Here is a 14,507-nt window from a genome sequence, read left to right as displayed (position 1 = left end):
TCTTTCTCATAGTGTTTGTGGTCTTTTGTTTAATCAGTCTACTTATTAATTACCGCATTATTTTCTCATGTTATGAGCTCAAGGTTACATGCATATATGCTTGTCTGAATGCTATGGTTCTCTGGTGCTCTCCAATTTGTCTTTAAATAGAATTCCCCTAGCACATAGCAATTATAATTGAAAAAAGTTAGACAGTGGATGTGCAATAGATGTGACTCAACATGAATATGCATTCTGTACCCTGGCAGCACCCTGGCTACACCAACCCCCCTAGGGGCAAACGCAGAATTCGTAGGGGGTTCTGTGTGTATGTGTATCTCTTTCTCTCTCTCTCTCTCTCTCTCTCTCTCTATCTATATATATATATATATATATATATATATATATATTGTGGCAGAGACAGCAGTTTTCCATGTGAAAGTAATCTGGAGGATCCAGAACAAGTTTTAGAAGCAGTAGCAGACTCCCAGGTGTGTGATCAGTAGCACCTGGGATTTTCTCATATAAGGGTTTCCAGGACAGAGTCACCTTGCTCTTGACGGTGGAATAGCTACCCGAGTGATAGGCCGGGTTGTGTGGGTTAGACTAGGGACCACGGGAGCCTATCAAGAGTTTGCTATGCTGTGAGTACCTGTATGCTACTGCCTGTAATACTGACTGTATGGAATCAACTTGCTATGTGGTGACCTGCTGTGCAAAATAAACACTGAAAGTGTTCATCTAAGTCCCCGTGTGTGTGATCCTGTCAACGCTGTCAATAAACAATTTACCTGGTGCTTTCCAAATTTTTAAATGCATATATACAGCAGTAGCGGCGGCACTCATGGACATTCAAATGGACATATTGGGTGGAATTCAAATGTTTGAAAAGTCAGTTGGGTGTCTGTTTTTCCTGTCTATTAGATAGGAAAAAACAGACTCCCAACTGACTTTTCAAACATTTGAATCGCCCCCATTGAATTTTCTATGTTTCAGTTTTATTCAAAAAACCGTCGTCAGGAATACAAATGCTTAAAAAGTATTACCTTAAATATAGAAATTATATATTATAATTTGTATATTGATCCAGGGTTCGTCACTCCAATGTAACCAAAATATAGGTGCAGCTGGGGCCCTCACTAAGGGGCAGATTTATTAAGCCTGGTGAAGTAGTTAAGTGGAAGGTGATAACGCACCAGCCAATCAGCTCCTAACTGTTACAGGCAGCAGGCTGGGTTTGAAAAATGACAGTTAGAAGCTGACTGGCTGGTGCGTTATCACCTTCCACTTTACCACTTCTCCAGGCTTAATATATCTTCCCCTCAGTAACAATGCAGATGGACGAAGAGCTTAAATATATATATGAAAAGTAAACATACACACACTCACACACACATCACATATATTGTATATATACACACAGAGCACATACACACATAAATATACAATTAGAACACATACATATATATAATGTATACACAAACATACATAACCACAGAAACACTCACATAGAAAATATACAGTACATACATCCATACACACACACTGAACACATATACACACATAGAATACATACATATACACACAGACAACACAAACACAGTTACAATTACTTACACTTACTAGGAGCAGGAGGATGTTGATGTTGCAGGGTCACAGTTTTTCGTTAGACTCACATCATATTGGCTCCACCCCTATCCACTGACCCGCAAATCGTGGCATAGAGCCACGAGGGGGCGGGGCTACATTGAGGGATGCAAAATAAAAAAAAATTGGTTCATCAGAGGGGTTTCTAAAACTCCCTGCGTGTGCTACTGCCCCCCCTCTCCCCTTCACCTCAGCCGACACCTCCCCCCACCTACCGACAGTGCACATTGATTGTGGAGCGCTATTGCTCCACAGACTAAAGGCAGCACTCACAGTCTATGATGGCTCCTTCGGCAATGCGCACTTCAGTTCTCTGGGTTTCTCTCTACCACACCATGTGCTTGTTGTCACCTGCACTGTGTTAGTGCAGGAGAGGAGGAAGCACTACCTAGAGAGTGGACAGCTGAAGCTGTCCAATCAGTGTACGTTGACAGCTGCTAGGGCTGGCTAGCTCACATATATTTTTGGTGCATCTCTGCTCCATCACCACCGGAGACTCGGTGCCTGTGGCCGGCCTGGGCCCCTTGGGAAATGCCGGGCCCTAAGTGCATGCCTACGTTGCCTAGCAGTAAATCCACCTCTGGCCAGATAAGGCAATGTTTGAGAAAAAAAATTACATGTAATGGGTTAGTTATAGAATACTACAGTAAGATTTGAGATGCAGCATCCTTACAACATCCTCAGATCCACGTATTGTTCAGTACTAGTCAAGGCAGACATCCTGGGCACACTACATAGGTTACAATGTGTGAGATAAGCAATCCATATACATAAGACATACAAGGGTAAAAATGAAAAGTGACTGACTGGTCAGACACTAAATAAATAGATCCATGTGTTGTTCATCCTGCTCATGAAAGTACTGGACATGGCAGGCATTATATTTATATTTAGTAGTATGTCCACAGTAACAGTCTACTAATAAGCCACTAGTAGTAGAATTGCTTATTATTACATCAGCAGTATTCGTAATTGACCTAGTATTATGGCACCCCCAGACTACCTATCCACACCAACTGGCTGAGGCTTTATCCTATGACTTGTACACCAAGTTAGCAATTACCAGGACACTTTTCAGTTTATTAGCTCAGTGTCAGTTATTTATAGACATGGGAACTATTGATCTAGTTTCAAATAATTCCCATGTCCAGGTAAAAATCTAAATAAAGACTGAAATAGATTGTTTATGTACAAATTATTATTTTATTATGAGAAAGAGTCTATTATTGGCAATGCTTTCAAGGTATAAGCATCAGGCTTGGGAGAGGTACTGGATGAGGGGAGTGAAGGATTGGGTGGAGTTGTTATGAGTGCCTGCCATTATACTAAGCTTGCAGAACCCATTTGCAGAGTGTTTCGCCTTTAAAAGACACTTTTTCCCCAGAACTACAATCGTTTACTGGTACTCAGAGGTTGCCAGGACATAAACTCTAAGTAGTGCAAGCTTAATATCACATACACATATTTAAAGAGAATGGGTCACCTTATGGACTATAACTATACATAAAACAACATGCCAGATCTTCAGTATAGCATGGGGAATCTTCACTGTGTGCTTGCCAGTCTTACAATAGCACAAACATATATTTACTGTAACTGAACAATTCTCAAAAATAATATGTCTTTTCCACAACAGAAAACTGATAGAAGTAAAAGATCTTTTGTATGTATGGGTAAATGTCTTTTGTATCAGTATTTCAATAAAACAATTCTTCTAAATAATACGTTTTTGACACAATAGACAATTGATGAGAAGCAACAGATCCATTAGCACAAGTATTTTCCACAGTAAATATATGAATAGAAAAATAGTGACAAGATTTCTGCATGCATAAAATAAGTCTTTTGTGGAGAAATACTGCACAATATTTCCAATAGCACATGTTGTTTGCACAGCCGCAAGCAATGAAGTACAGCAGATCTTCAGAATATTCCAGATTAACAGCACTATAACAAAATGCCACACAGTTCTTTTCCATACACAGAAATCATTTAACTGTATATTTATACTTTGCAGATCTTGCATGCAGTCCAGATTAGCTTCCCATGATGGAATGTCATCAGGTACTGTTTTCCTAGATGGTACAAACAGATAAACTTTGCTGAACAGAGCAAAAATCCAGGTGCACTTCAGGAAAAGGCAAATTCAGACTGAATGTAACCCACAACAGAGTATCCAGGGAGACTCCCTATAAGGGCTGAAACATCCAACACTAGTTGGGATTCTAACTTCACCTGTCACAATTATGATTGAGAAAGAAGCCTAGCCAAGTGGTAAATTTACCAGAAATTGTATCTCACCCATGTCTGCCTGCGATTAAGCACAGAGTTTCCAGGAGGATTGGAAGAAAAAGATAATTTTTTGGTGCACAATAATGCTATCTGTTGAAGGATTAAATTACAACTTTTATTGCTGTTATTAAAACATTATCTTTTATCTAACAAAAATTGTATTATGAATAATTTGTGTGCTCAAAGTGAAAAAATAAAGATCAAGAGTTAAGGTGGGTACACACGGAGAGATCAGTGCTTAAATTCTAAGCAATCTGACTAGATTGCTAAGAAGTTAAGCATGGATTTCTCCATGTGTATGCCCCACAGTGAGAGTGATGTGCGGTCCCGCGCGTCAGTAATGCGCGCATGCAGGCACAATCTAGCAGGTCGCTCATTTCACGGCTCAATGAAATGAGCAGCCCCCCCGTCCGCGGGTGTAGTATGGTATGCCGGCGGTCGGGCTCCCGGCGACCAGCATACCGGCGCTGGGAGCCCGACCGCCGGCATACCGACAGTGTGGGAGCGTAAATGAGCCCCTTGCGGGCTCGCTGTGCTCGCCACGCTTCGGGCATGGTGGCGCGCTACGCGTGCCACGCTATTTTATTCTCCCTCCAGGGGGGTCGTGGACCCCCACGAGGGAGAATAAGTGTCGGTATGCCGGCTGTCGGGATTCTGTGTGCCGGGATCCCGACAGCCGGCATACTGAAGACCACCCTCCGTCCGCCCCCCTCGCTCAGCACACATCGCGCTGTGCTGAGCGGGGGGAGAGATGTGTGCTGAGCGGTCACTGATAGATCACTCAGTACACATCTCCCCCCGTGTGTACGGGGCTGTAATGTAAAAATTAAGTGTGAGTAAAACCATGGAGCTATTCCCAGATCTATATCTCTAAATGTATTAGTTTATTTATCTCAGTCAAATACATTTCTATGATTTGCTGTTTCAATATACAGATTTTATCAATTTATTCCACTTTATACCAATTTTTTATATTATATTTTAATGTTTTTTTGTTGTTTTTCCCCTTACTAATTTCCATGTTTAGGGAAAGTGATTCATGAAGTGTTCAGTAACCTGAAAGAATGTAACCATCATAATTGTATCAAATACAGTCAGATGCTGTTACACTGAGAGTTTGTTGTAATTGTTACTCTGTCGTTTTACCGCGATAATACTGCATAGGTTTACCTCACTATAGATCTACCCATGCAGACAAGATTCTTTCTAAATCGTAATGACATATGCTTCTAGTAATCAATTATTACACCAATGCTTGATATAGATATATATATACATACATACATACACATACATACATACATACATACATACACACTATTTGCTGTGTTACTTTTATTATCTGATATCACTCAGTTATACACATACAGTGATATAAATAATCTGTATTATGTAAAGATTACAGTTAATATTAGTGAATTAAGTGATTTTATAGTACTAATACACATTTCTGAATTTAGTTAAAAATGTAAGCAGCACATTCATCAGCGTGTGGTAATCTGGTTTAGGCTACAATCTTTAGTATTTCCTGACACATTAAAAAGTAAATCTTGATCCCCACTCACTGTATTTAATTATGTAAAAAATTGCCCGCAATGAAATATGGGTGAGATCGATCAGGCACATGTGATTTTTCTAAATTAATACACGGGAATTTACTATGTACCTGTATTTTGTTAATTGTGTTTTCCGATGGTGTATGTGGTCGTGTCTGGCTGCTGTGTTTGCTGGCAGCCAAACACTCCCTAACACGAAGGCTGCACAGATCACTGAGATCTGTGCTGTGCTTCTATTTGTAAAAAAAGTGCCAAAAAATTTAATACCACAAACACTGGTAATCCACTTGAGAGTCACAGCAGGCATGGAGGTTAGACAGAGATCCACATTGCTAGGGCCGAGTGACAGGGTGCCAGGTGCTTCAGAAAACTCCCCCAAAAATTGTTGAAGAAGCAGCAGAGGTGCTTCAGCCCATTAAAGACATGCAGCAGGAGCCTATCCAGAGAAGCCAGATGATAAAAGCTGGGGAATGGGATTCAGCCTGAGGTAAGGAGACAGCAGGACCACCTGCAGTCTCTCTGGCTGACCAGGACTTCCTGACAGCCAGAGTAGAGCACCAGAGGGCTCACCTGAATATCCCCACAGACCCTGGCGGCACTACAAGAAGGCGAGCAGGAGGCTCCAAGATGATGTCAGCTGCTGCTGAAGGGTGGGAGGAGCTCTATTACTGGGGTAGGTATGGCCAGTAGTTGCTGACTGTGTCTCAACCACTCTGGAGCTACAGATGACAGGAGGACAGACACTGTATGCAGTAAAGCTGCCCGATGGCTGGAGATTGCAGGTGTAAGCATAGCTCCTGGACTAGAGCCAATCAAAACAGCAGCAGAAGCAGATGCACCGATGCCAAGCTGCCGTGAAGGATCAGCAGTCACACAAATGCTGCTGTACAAGATTGAGGAGCCCCTTCAGGGCTAGGTGTCCGGCGGCGGGAGCCTCCATTGTCTCTGGGAGTTCCGCCATTGGTATAATAGTATACACTAAGATCTTCTTTTCCTTTCATTTTATAACCATATTTCTGGGATAAAATTATATTACTTTTACGCACCAATAAGAGAAAGCACCAGGACAAAACTCCCCAACTCTCAATATACTACCCTTTAGCACTTTTGTCCTCATCCCAAGACAGATGGAAGATGTATCCTGCTAATGGCTGCCGCATACAAATGCAGCTGATGTACACACTTTTAAGGGAATGGAGTTTGTGAGGCAAATGCTTCAAAACACACATCTGAGGAAAAATGTCCCACCTCATCTTTCTGATTTGTTGCAATAGGTTACAGCATGCATTTTCTCTTTGCACCGTGTTGTTATGTAAGCTACAAAGTGAGAATGAAGGATGAATGAAGCAAAGAAAAATAATTCAGATTTACTTAAAAACTAGATGACAAAGTGCACAAATGGGCCTTGTAGCATCTACATTTTTTCAGTACTCCCTCTCTCTTCACGCTTACACAATTCACATGGTAATAAACCAACCAGAGGCGTAACTGTGGGAGGCAATGGAGTCGGCTGGTGCCACGCTCCTGCTCTGTAGGGGGGCACCTCTCCTCCTGTTCCATGTTCAGCGACACCATTCAATCAAGTTAATTGACAGACGCTTACACAATTCACATGGGAATAAACCAACCAGAGGCATAACTGTGGGAGGCAATGGAGTCGGCTGGTGCCACGCTCCTGCTCTGTAGGGGGGCACCTCTCCTCCTGTTCCATGTTCAGCGACACCATTCAATCAAGTTAATTGACAGCCACCGCTATCTCTTTCATGACCGTCTCCCCTCCCTCACTGGTGCCTGCACCTTACAAGTCACACCCTTTTTATTATAAATGCACATTTTAAAAGTGACATACCCAGGATTAGAACTCACAACCTATTCCACTGGAAGCAGGCACCTTACTGATGGAGGTATTTGCTCCTGTATAGGAAACATCAGAAGTCTAATTATATGAAGTTACTTCTCTGACAATTACACAAAACTTCATATAGTTAGAATTCTCATGCTTCCTATATAGGAGCAAACAGCTCCATCAGTAAGGTGCCTGCTTTCAGTGCAATAGGTTGTTTGTTCTAATCCTGGGTAGGACACTTGTAAACAAGAGAAATAATCAGCATTATGAGTAACTGAGCAGATCTATGTAGTGTGTGGCTGCACACTACATACTGTCGATCTGCTTAGTTGCAATGGTATTGAATTAAAAATTCTAAGTAGCTTAATATAATTAGAATCTACAGGCTTGCTAATATATATATATATATATATATATATTCCTTAGAACAAAGAAGAAGAAACCCACCGTATTATGGTTCAAATAGGGATAGATTGCAACCCTATTGGAATCAGAATCGGTATAATGCGTTAAGATCTCCCTCCCCATATCCACCTCTTCAAAATCATTTTTTAGAGGAGGTTGGCAATATGGGTTCAGCACAGGGTATGAAAAGAGGTTAACAAGGAGACGAGGCAAGAGAGGAGGTGGGAGGAAACTCCCCAAGAAGAAAAGACCCCTGTTCCGCCTACTAGATCAAAGACCAACAACATCATCAACCTCACAGGTACAGAACTTTCCGACCCACAGATCTCGATTCTGAATAAAGGTTTAAAATTTGCACCTGATCGAGACGCCAATAAATTTGATCTTTTCCTTGATTTAAATAAATACGTGGGGAATCTCACAGTCCAACTACACTTTTTGAAACATCCTCCGTCGAGTATGATGGATATTTCAGAATCTAAACCCTTAGTGGCACCTTCCTCAAAGTTCTACCCTGTAGAATCGAAAGGCAGCTATCTAGAACTGTTTTTTGAAGAAGTCAAAGATGACTTTAGAAAAATCAAACATTCTACCATATAAATATAATATGAATTTGAAAACACAGGAGAAGAAGTCTCTAAGTGAACTTAGAAAGGATGTCAATTTGATTATCAGGAATGCAGAAAAAGGAGGAGCTGTAGTGGTGCAAAATAGAAGTGATTATTGGTGTGAAGCCCATAGAATTATGGACAGCACCACTTCTTACACTAAATTAGAAAGTGACCCCACTATAGCATTTCAAGAGACATTAAGGGTCCTTCTTTATGATGCTAATAGACAAGGGACAATTTGCGATAAGGAATTGAGTTACCTTTTCGTGAAGAATCCCATGACACCTATATTCTATCATTTGCCGAAGGTACATAAGAATAGAGATTGTCCACCAGGGAGACCCATCATAGCTGGAATTAATTCCCTGTCAGCTAATTTATCCCATTATATTGATATAAAGCTGCAACCATATGTAGCTAAACAATCTTCACATCTGAAGGACTCCTCTAGTCTCCTTGTTGAATTACAAGACTACATCTGGTCTGAAGAGGATAGGTGGCTGACAGTAGATGTCCAAGCACTATATTGCTCTATATCTCATATGGACAGTCTCAATGCAGTAAAAAAAACTCTGTCTTCAGATCCCAATATGTCTTGCTTGGAAGCTGCATTCATTTCTAACAGCATCCAATATATTTTACAACATAACTTTTTTCAATTTGATGATGAGTTTTTCCTCCAAAAGCAGGGAACAGCGATGGGGACCTACTTTGCCCCATCGTATGCAAACCTGCTGATGGGGGACTGGGAGAATCAGTTTATTTTTGGTACATCATACGAGACTGAACACATTCAATTTTACCGTCGGTATATTGACGATTTAATTTTCATTTGGAGAGGTGATGATTTGAGTGTGAACCAATTTATGTATTTTATCCATACTAACAGTTTTAATTTAAAATTCACATTTAAAACACGCCCTTCAGTTATCGAATATTTGGATCTGAAACTGGAAAGCCATGTTCAGGAGAGGGTAAAAACTTCAACCTTCTTTAAAGAAGTAGATGCAAATAGTTTCATAACGTCTACAAGCTGTCATCAACCCATATGGATTAACAGTGTACCTTTCTCACAGTTTTTGAGATTACAAAAGAATTGTAGCACTACAGAAGATTATCTCAGTCAAACTGAAGTGTTAAGAGACCATTTCCTAGAATGAGGTTATAAACATGAAAAGATAGAAGTCATAATTAAAGCATTGAATTATAATAGAGGCGAACTTCTATTGAGGTCTTCGGGCACTAAACACAGTATTAACAATAAAAAAACACATCCTGACCCCTCATTATTCAATTTAACTGGGAGAACGTAAAGATTAGAAAGAGTCTAGAGTAACATTGGAACATCTTATTAAAAGACCCAGTTTTGGGACCTAGTCTACCATCAAAACCATGAATAGTTTTTAGGAGGGCAAAAAATCTTAAAAGCATCTTGGCTCCTAGTAAACCAAATAGGGGAAATGGTTCTAAATTGCGCACATTCCAGTAATGAAAGGTGCTATGCTGCTGAGAATAAAGAGTATACACAGACAAAGGGGGTGCAGATGCACTAAACGGTCATTACAATAAAATAAAATATAATATATCATAAGAGGTTGTTGGTATATCGTTGGCCAATGATATCGGCCTGCCCACCAATCATCCAGGTCACCTCTTGTCAAGCAGATCCCTAACACTATGGGGTCAACATCTGGAATGCAGGGAAACCCAAAACATGATCCAGCAAAGGACCCATCCCCCGGGGCATCACACTAAAGAATAGTGATAGTAAAGTAATATAAGGTGTAGGTATGTGAAGGTCCGATATCTTTTGCCAACGATATACCAACAACCTCTTATGATAGATTATATTTTATTATATTGTAATGATCGTTAAGTGCATCTGCACCCCCTTTGTCTGTGTACAATACTTTATTCTCAGCAGCATAGCACCTTTCATTACTGGTGGGTGTGCAATTTAGAACCATTTCCCCTACTATGTATATGTGTAGAAATACACACCTGAGGTCTGAGAATTCCTCAAATCTAGATTGGCACCCCTCCCCCCACCACCCTCTATGTTTTTAAGCAGGGAACCAGCATGGACTGCACTGTGACACAGGCATAATTCTAAGTAAGTTCTATTTATTTGTATAAAGCTCACAAAGTAGACATAATTCCGCACCAGTTCTGAAGGTTCAAGAAAAATAATGATAATAGTAGAGTACCAGAATCACGTATAATGTGTACGAATAATTCGTTTTTTGATTAATAAGTCTGGTGGTGCACCCAGAGTCAGGGGCAAACTAGGAAGAAAAGGAATTACAGAAGACTCTTGTGTGGGTGCACTCTTGTTTTAAATTGTTAGTATGAAAATATTAAAACATAACTTTTATTATCTCATAATTGCTAGAAAAAATCCACACTTTTATAATCCACTACAATTAATTCAACAGAATATATTGTTACCCATATAGCCCACCAACATCTATGAGAGGTGTCATATCTAATTGATGGGTCTATTTGAGAGTTTTTATCTCACTAAAGAATTGGAAATGTTCTGGTTAGTCTATATTGTTAGACTTCAGGAGGGATGTAGACACTCAGGCTCTACACCCTGATCCTATGCCACCAGCACAAGCTCAGCTTGTATTAATAGGACCTCCAAGGGCCATTGATCCGAAATATTATCAGGAGTATAGATCCTTATTCGCATTGGCAAATGTCAGATCTGTGACATGTCAAGGAAGACGGTACTTGGAGAGAGTCAAAGTAAAAGTGATACAGGTCAGATAGATGAGCAAAAAGAGATGATTGAAGAAAATGTGGTGATCCTGCTGTTGGTTTCGAGTCGAGAAGGTCACGAATTACAACACCGGGTATTCTCTGGGGGTCACCCTCACTGATACTGACCCAGCCCACCACCGTTTTGCTTCCAAGATCGGACGAGATCGGGCTCTGTCGGTGTGGTATGGTAGTAATTCCTTGGGCCTTCTATAGCCGACTCACCAATGAGAGTGCACCTAAGGAAGATTCGGGAGAGAGATAGCAAATATGGGCAGATCTACTGTCCATGTTAGGCACAGGGTAACCTGTGGATCATGGATGAGAGTCCGCAGATATTTGGAGAGAAATAAAAGGTATAGAAAGAAGAAAAAAAGCTTGATGTCAAGCCAAAATGCTGTCATAAATTATTAGTGATGATTAAACAAAAAACCGAGTAACTGACAATATCAGGTTATATTTAGTAATTGCTCTATTGAAGGAAAATAGAAATAACGAGTAAATTTACAGAGCCCGATCTCGTCCGATCTTGGAAGCAAAACGGTGGTGGGCTGGGTCAGTATCTGTGAGGGTGACCCCCAGAGAATACCCGGTGTTGTAATTCGTGACCTTCTCGACTCGAAACCAACAGCAGGATCACCACATTTTCTTCAATCATCTCTTTTTGCTCATCTATCTGACCTGTGTCACTTTTACTTTGACTCTCTCCAAGTACCGTCTTCCTTGACATGTCACAGATCTGACATTTGCCAATGCGAATAAGGATCTATACTCCTGATAATATTTCGGATCAATGGCCCTTGGAGGTCCTATTAATACAAGCTGAGTGTTATGTACACCAGTGCCTGCAGGAAAGTACTGGTGTCAGAACTGTTATGCACAACAAATGGACTCACAGACAGACTGGGGAATATGACATAACGTACACAGAAGGTGATAGGGTAACAAAATACACACAAAGTGAACAGAGAAGCCCAGAGGCTAAGGAACTGGGTATCTCCCTTGTATTAGAAATGCTCAGATGGGAAAAGCAAGATGTTGTGTTTTAATACATAGAGAACCCGAAATGCTGTTGCTAAGGGCAACAGCAAAACCCTAAAGGGTTACCAACGGGTGTGGCAGTAAACTCCTTGGTCAGAGATGGAATGATAGACACAAGGAGAGTCTCCACAATCCTAATTCTCACTTGCAGTGCACAGGTTCAGTTTACTGCCACTAAACTGACCCCTGACACCTAGCACAGTGAGACAGGATTAGACAGGCAAGTCTTAGAATACAGCCGCAAACTTGCTAAGTTCACAGAGTATTAACAGAACCCCAGCAAGCTAAACGACTGACTCCAGTCTTACTGCTAGGTCTGGATTGGCAGAGTGTAATACCAAATTCCCAGGCCTATTTGCAGTAAGCAACAAACAAATACAAAGCTACACAGTACTGGCTAACTTTCAGGAACTGACTAACCAACAAAGATTCAGCAGCATCTGCTTAACCTGGAAAGAGGCCTTATAAAGCAGGTGCTGTCCACGCCCCACTCAGACCTCACAGACTGTGAGCACAAAAACCAGCACCGGATCCCCTGCCGTGCACAGAGCCTATAACCACTGCACAGCAAAAGACCCGAACCGGAGTATCAGCTGCGCTCAGGTTACTCCGCTAGTACTTGTCTCCCGGTTGCCATGACGACATGGCAGCACAGGGCAGGAGACCCTAACAGTGCCCCCCCTCTGACGAGGGGTCAAAGAACCCCTACCACCGGGTTTATCGGGGAACTGCGAGAAGAAAGAGCGTATCAGTCTGGGGGCATGAAGATCACAACTGCGCACCCACGACCGCTCCTCCGGGCCATACCCCTTCCAGTGCACCAAAAATGACAGCCGACCCCGAACCACCTTGGAGTCAAGAATCCTTTCAACAACAAACTCCCTCTGGCCACGTATCAGAAGAGGGGAAGGTCTTCCACTGGAAGAAGGATTACTAATCGCCCGTTTTAAAAGGGAACAATGAAATGTTTTATTGATACCCAAAGAACGGGGCAGATCTAACTGAAATGCCACCGGATTGATAACCCTGGTGATCTTAGAAGGGCCGATGAACCGGGGGCCTAACTTATGAGATGGCTGTCTCAACTTCAAATTCTTGGTAGACAACCAGACGAAGTCTCCTAATTTGAAGCTGCAGGGTCTTTTCCGCTTATCAAAAACCCTTTTGGTCACTAATGACACAGACACAAGGGCTTTCTTCACTTTCCGCCAAATACCTCTAAGGACCGAAACCACAGAGGAACCACCAGGCGTGGAGTTCAGGGGGTCAAAAGAATTGGCCTTAGGATGATGCCCATACACACAAAGGAAGGGAGAGATCCCTGTAGCAGAGTGAGCCGCGTTGTTATAGGCAAACTCCGCCATGGACAGATGAGCAACCCAGTCAGTCTGACACTTGGAGACATAACACCTGAGGAACTGCTCCAAGGACTGGTTCACCCTTTCAGTCTGCCCATTAGACTGCGGATTGTAGCCTGACGACAAGCTGACAGAAATCTGGAGATCGGAACAAAATGCCCTCCAGAATTTGGCCACAAACTGGGATCCGCGGTCAGAGACCACATCAAGTGGCAACCCGTGGAGACGCACAACATGCAGCATAAATAATTCAGACAGGCGTCTGGCCGATGGCAGCCCAACCAGTGGAACGAAGTGCGCCATCTTCGAAAACCTGTCAACGACAACCCAGATGGCTGTCATCCCCGAGGATTTGGGCAAGTCCACCACAAAATCCATTGAAATGTGGGTCCATGGCTTAGATGGGATAGAGAGTGGATGTAATGGGCCAACAGGAACCCCTCTAGGAGTCTTATTTCGGGCACAGATGTCACATGCCCGAACCCACTGATCCACATCCTTAGCCACCGAGGGCCACCACACCGCCCTAGATAGCAACTCCCGAGTTCTGGCAATACCCGGGTGACCTGCCGACTTCTTGGCATGGAATTCCAGGAACACTCGCTGTCTTAACCTAGGAGGCACAAACAAAAGACCTACCGGAAGGTCTGGAGGAGCCTGCTCCTGTGCTCTAAGGACTAATGATAAGAGGTCCTGGGTAATGCCCACTTTAATACATGATGGGGAAACAATGGGCAATGGCTCCTCGGTGGTCTCCTGGATTGGAGCAAAACTCCGCGAGAGCGCATCAGCCTTGATGTTTTTTGACCCAGGGCGATATGTTATCAAAAACTTAAAGCGAGCAAAAAACAAAGCCCATCGTGCCTGCCTGGCATTGAGACGCTTCGCTGACTCTAAATATGCCAGATTCTTATGGTCAGTGAGAATTGAGACCACAAACTTAGCCCCCTCAAGCCAGTGTCTCCACTCCTCGAGTGCATCCTTAATAGCCAACAATTCCCGGTTACCC

The 14,507-nt window shown here is 42.3% G+C and overlaps 1 pseudogene; it reads right to left on the bottom strand.

Moving 5' to 3' along the window:
- Positions 1-11,179: 11,179 nt before the first annotated feature.
- Positions 11,180-11,298, bottom strand: LOC134946051 (5S ribosomal RNA; annotated as a pseudogene).
- Positions 11,299-14,507: the final 3,209 nt, after the last annotated feature.

Source organism: Pseudophryne corroboree, chromosome 7 (genome assembly GCF_028390025.1).
Source record: "Pseudophryne corroboree isolate aPseCor3 chromosome 7, aPseCor3.hap2, whole genome shotgun sequence".
Classification (NCBI taxonomy): domain Eukaryota; kingdom Metazoa; phylum Chordata; class Amphibia; order Anura; family Myobatrachidae; genus Pseudophryne; species Pseudophryne corroboree.
The sequence above is the reverse complement of the archived record's forward strand: the minus strand, read 5'-3'. Positions and strand labels throughout refer to the sequence as shown.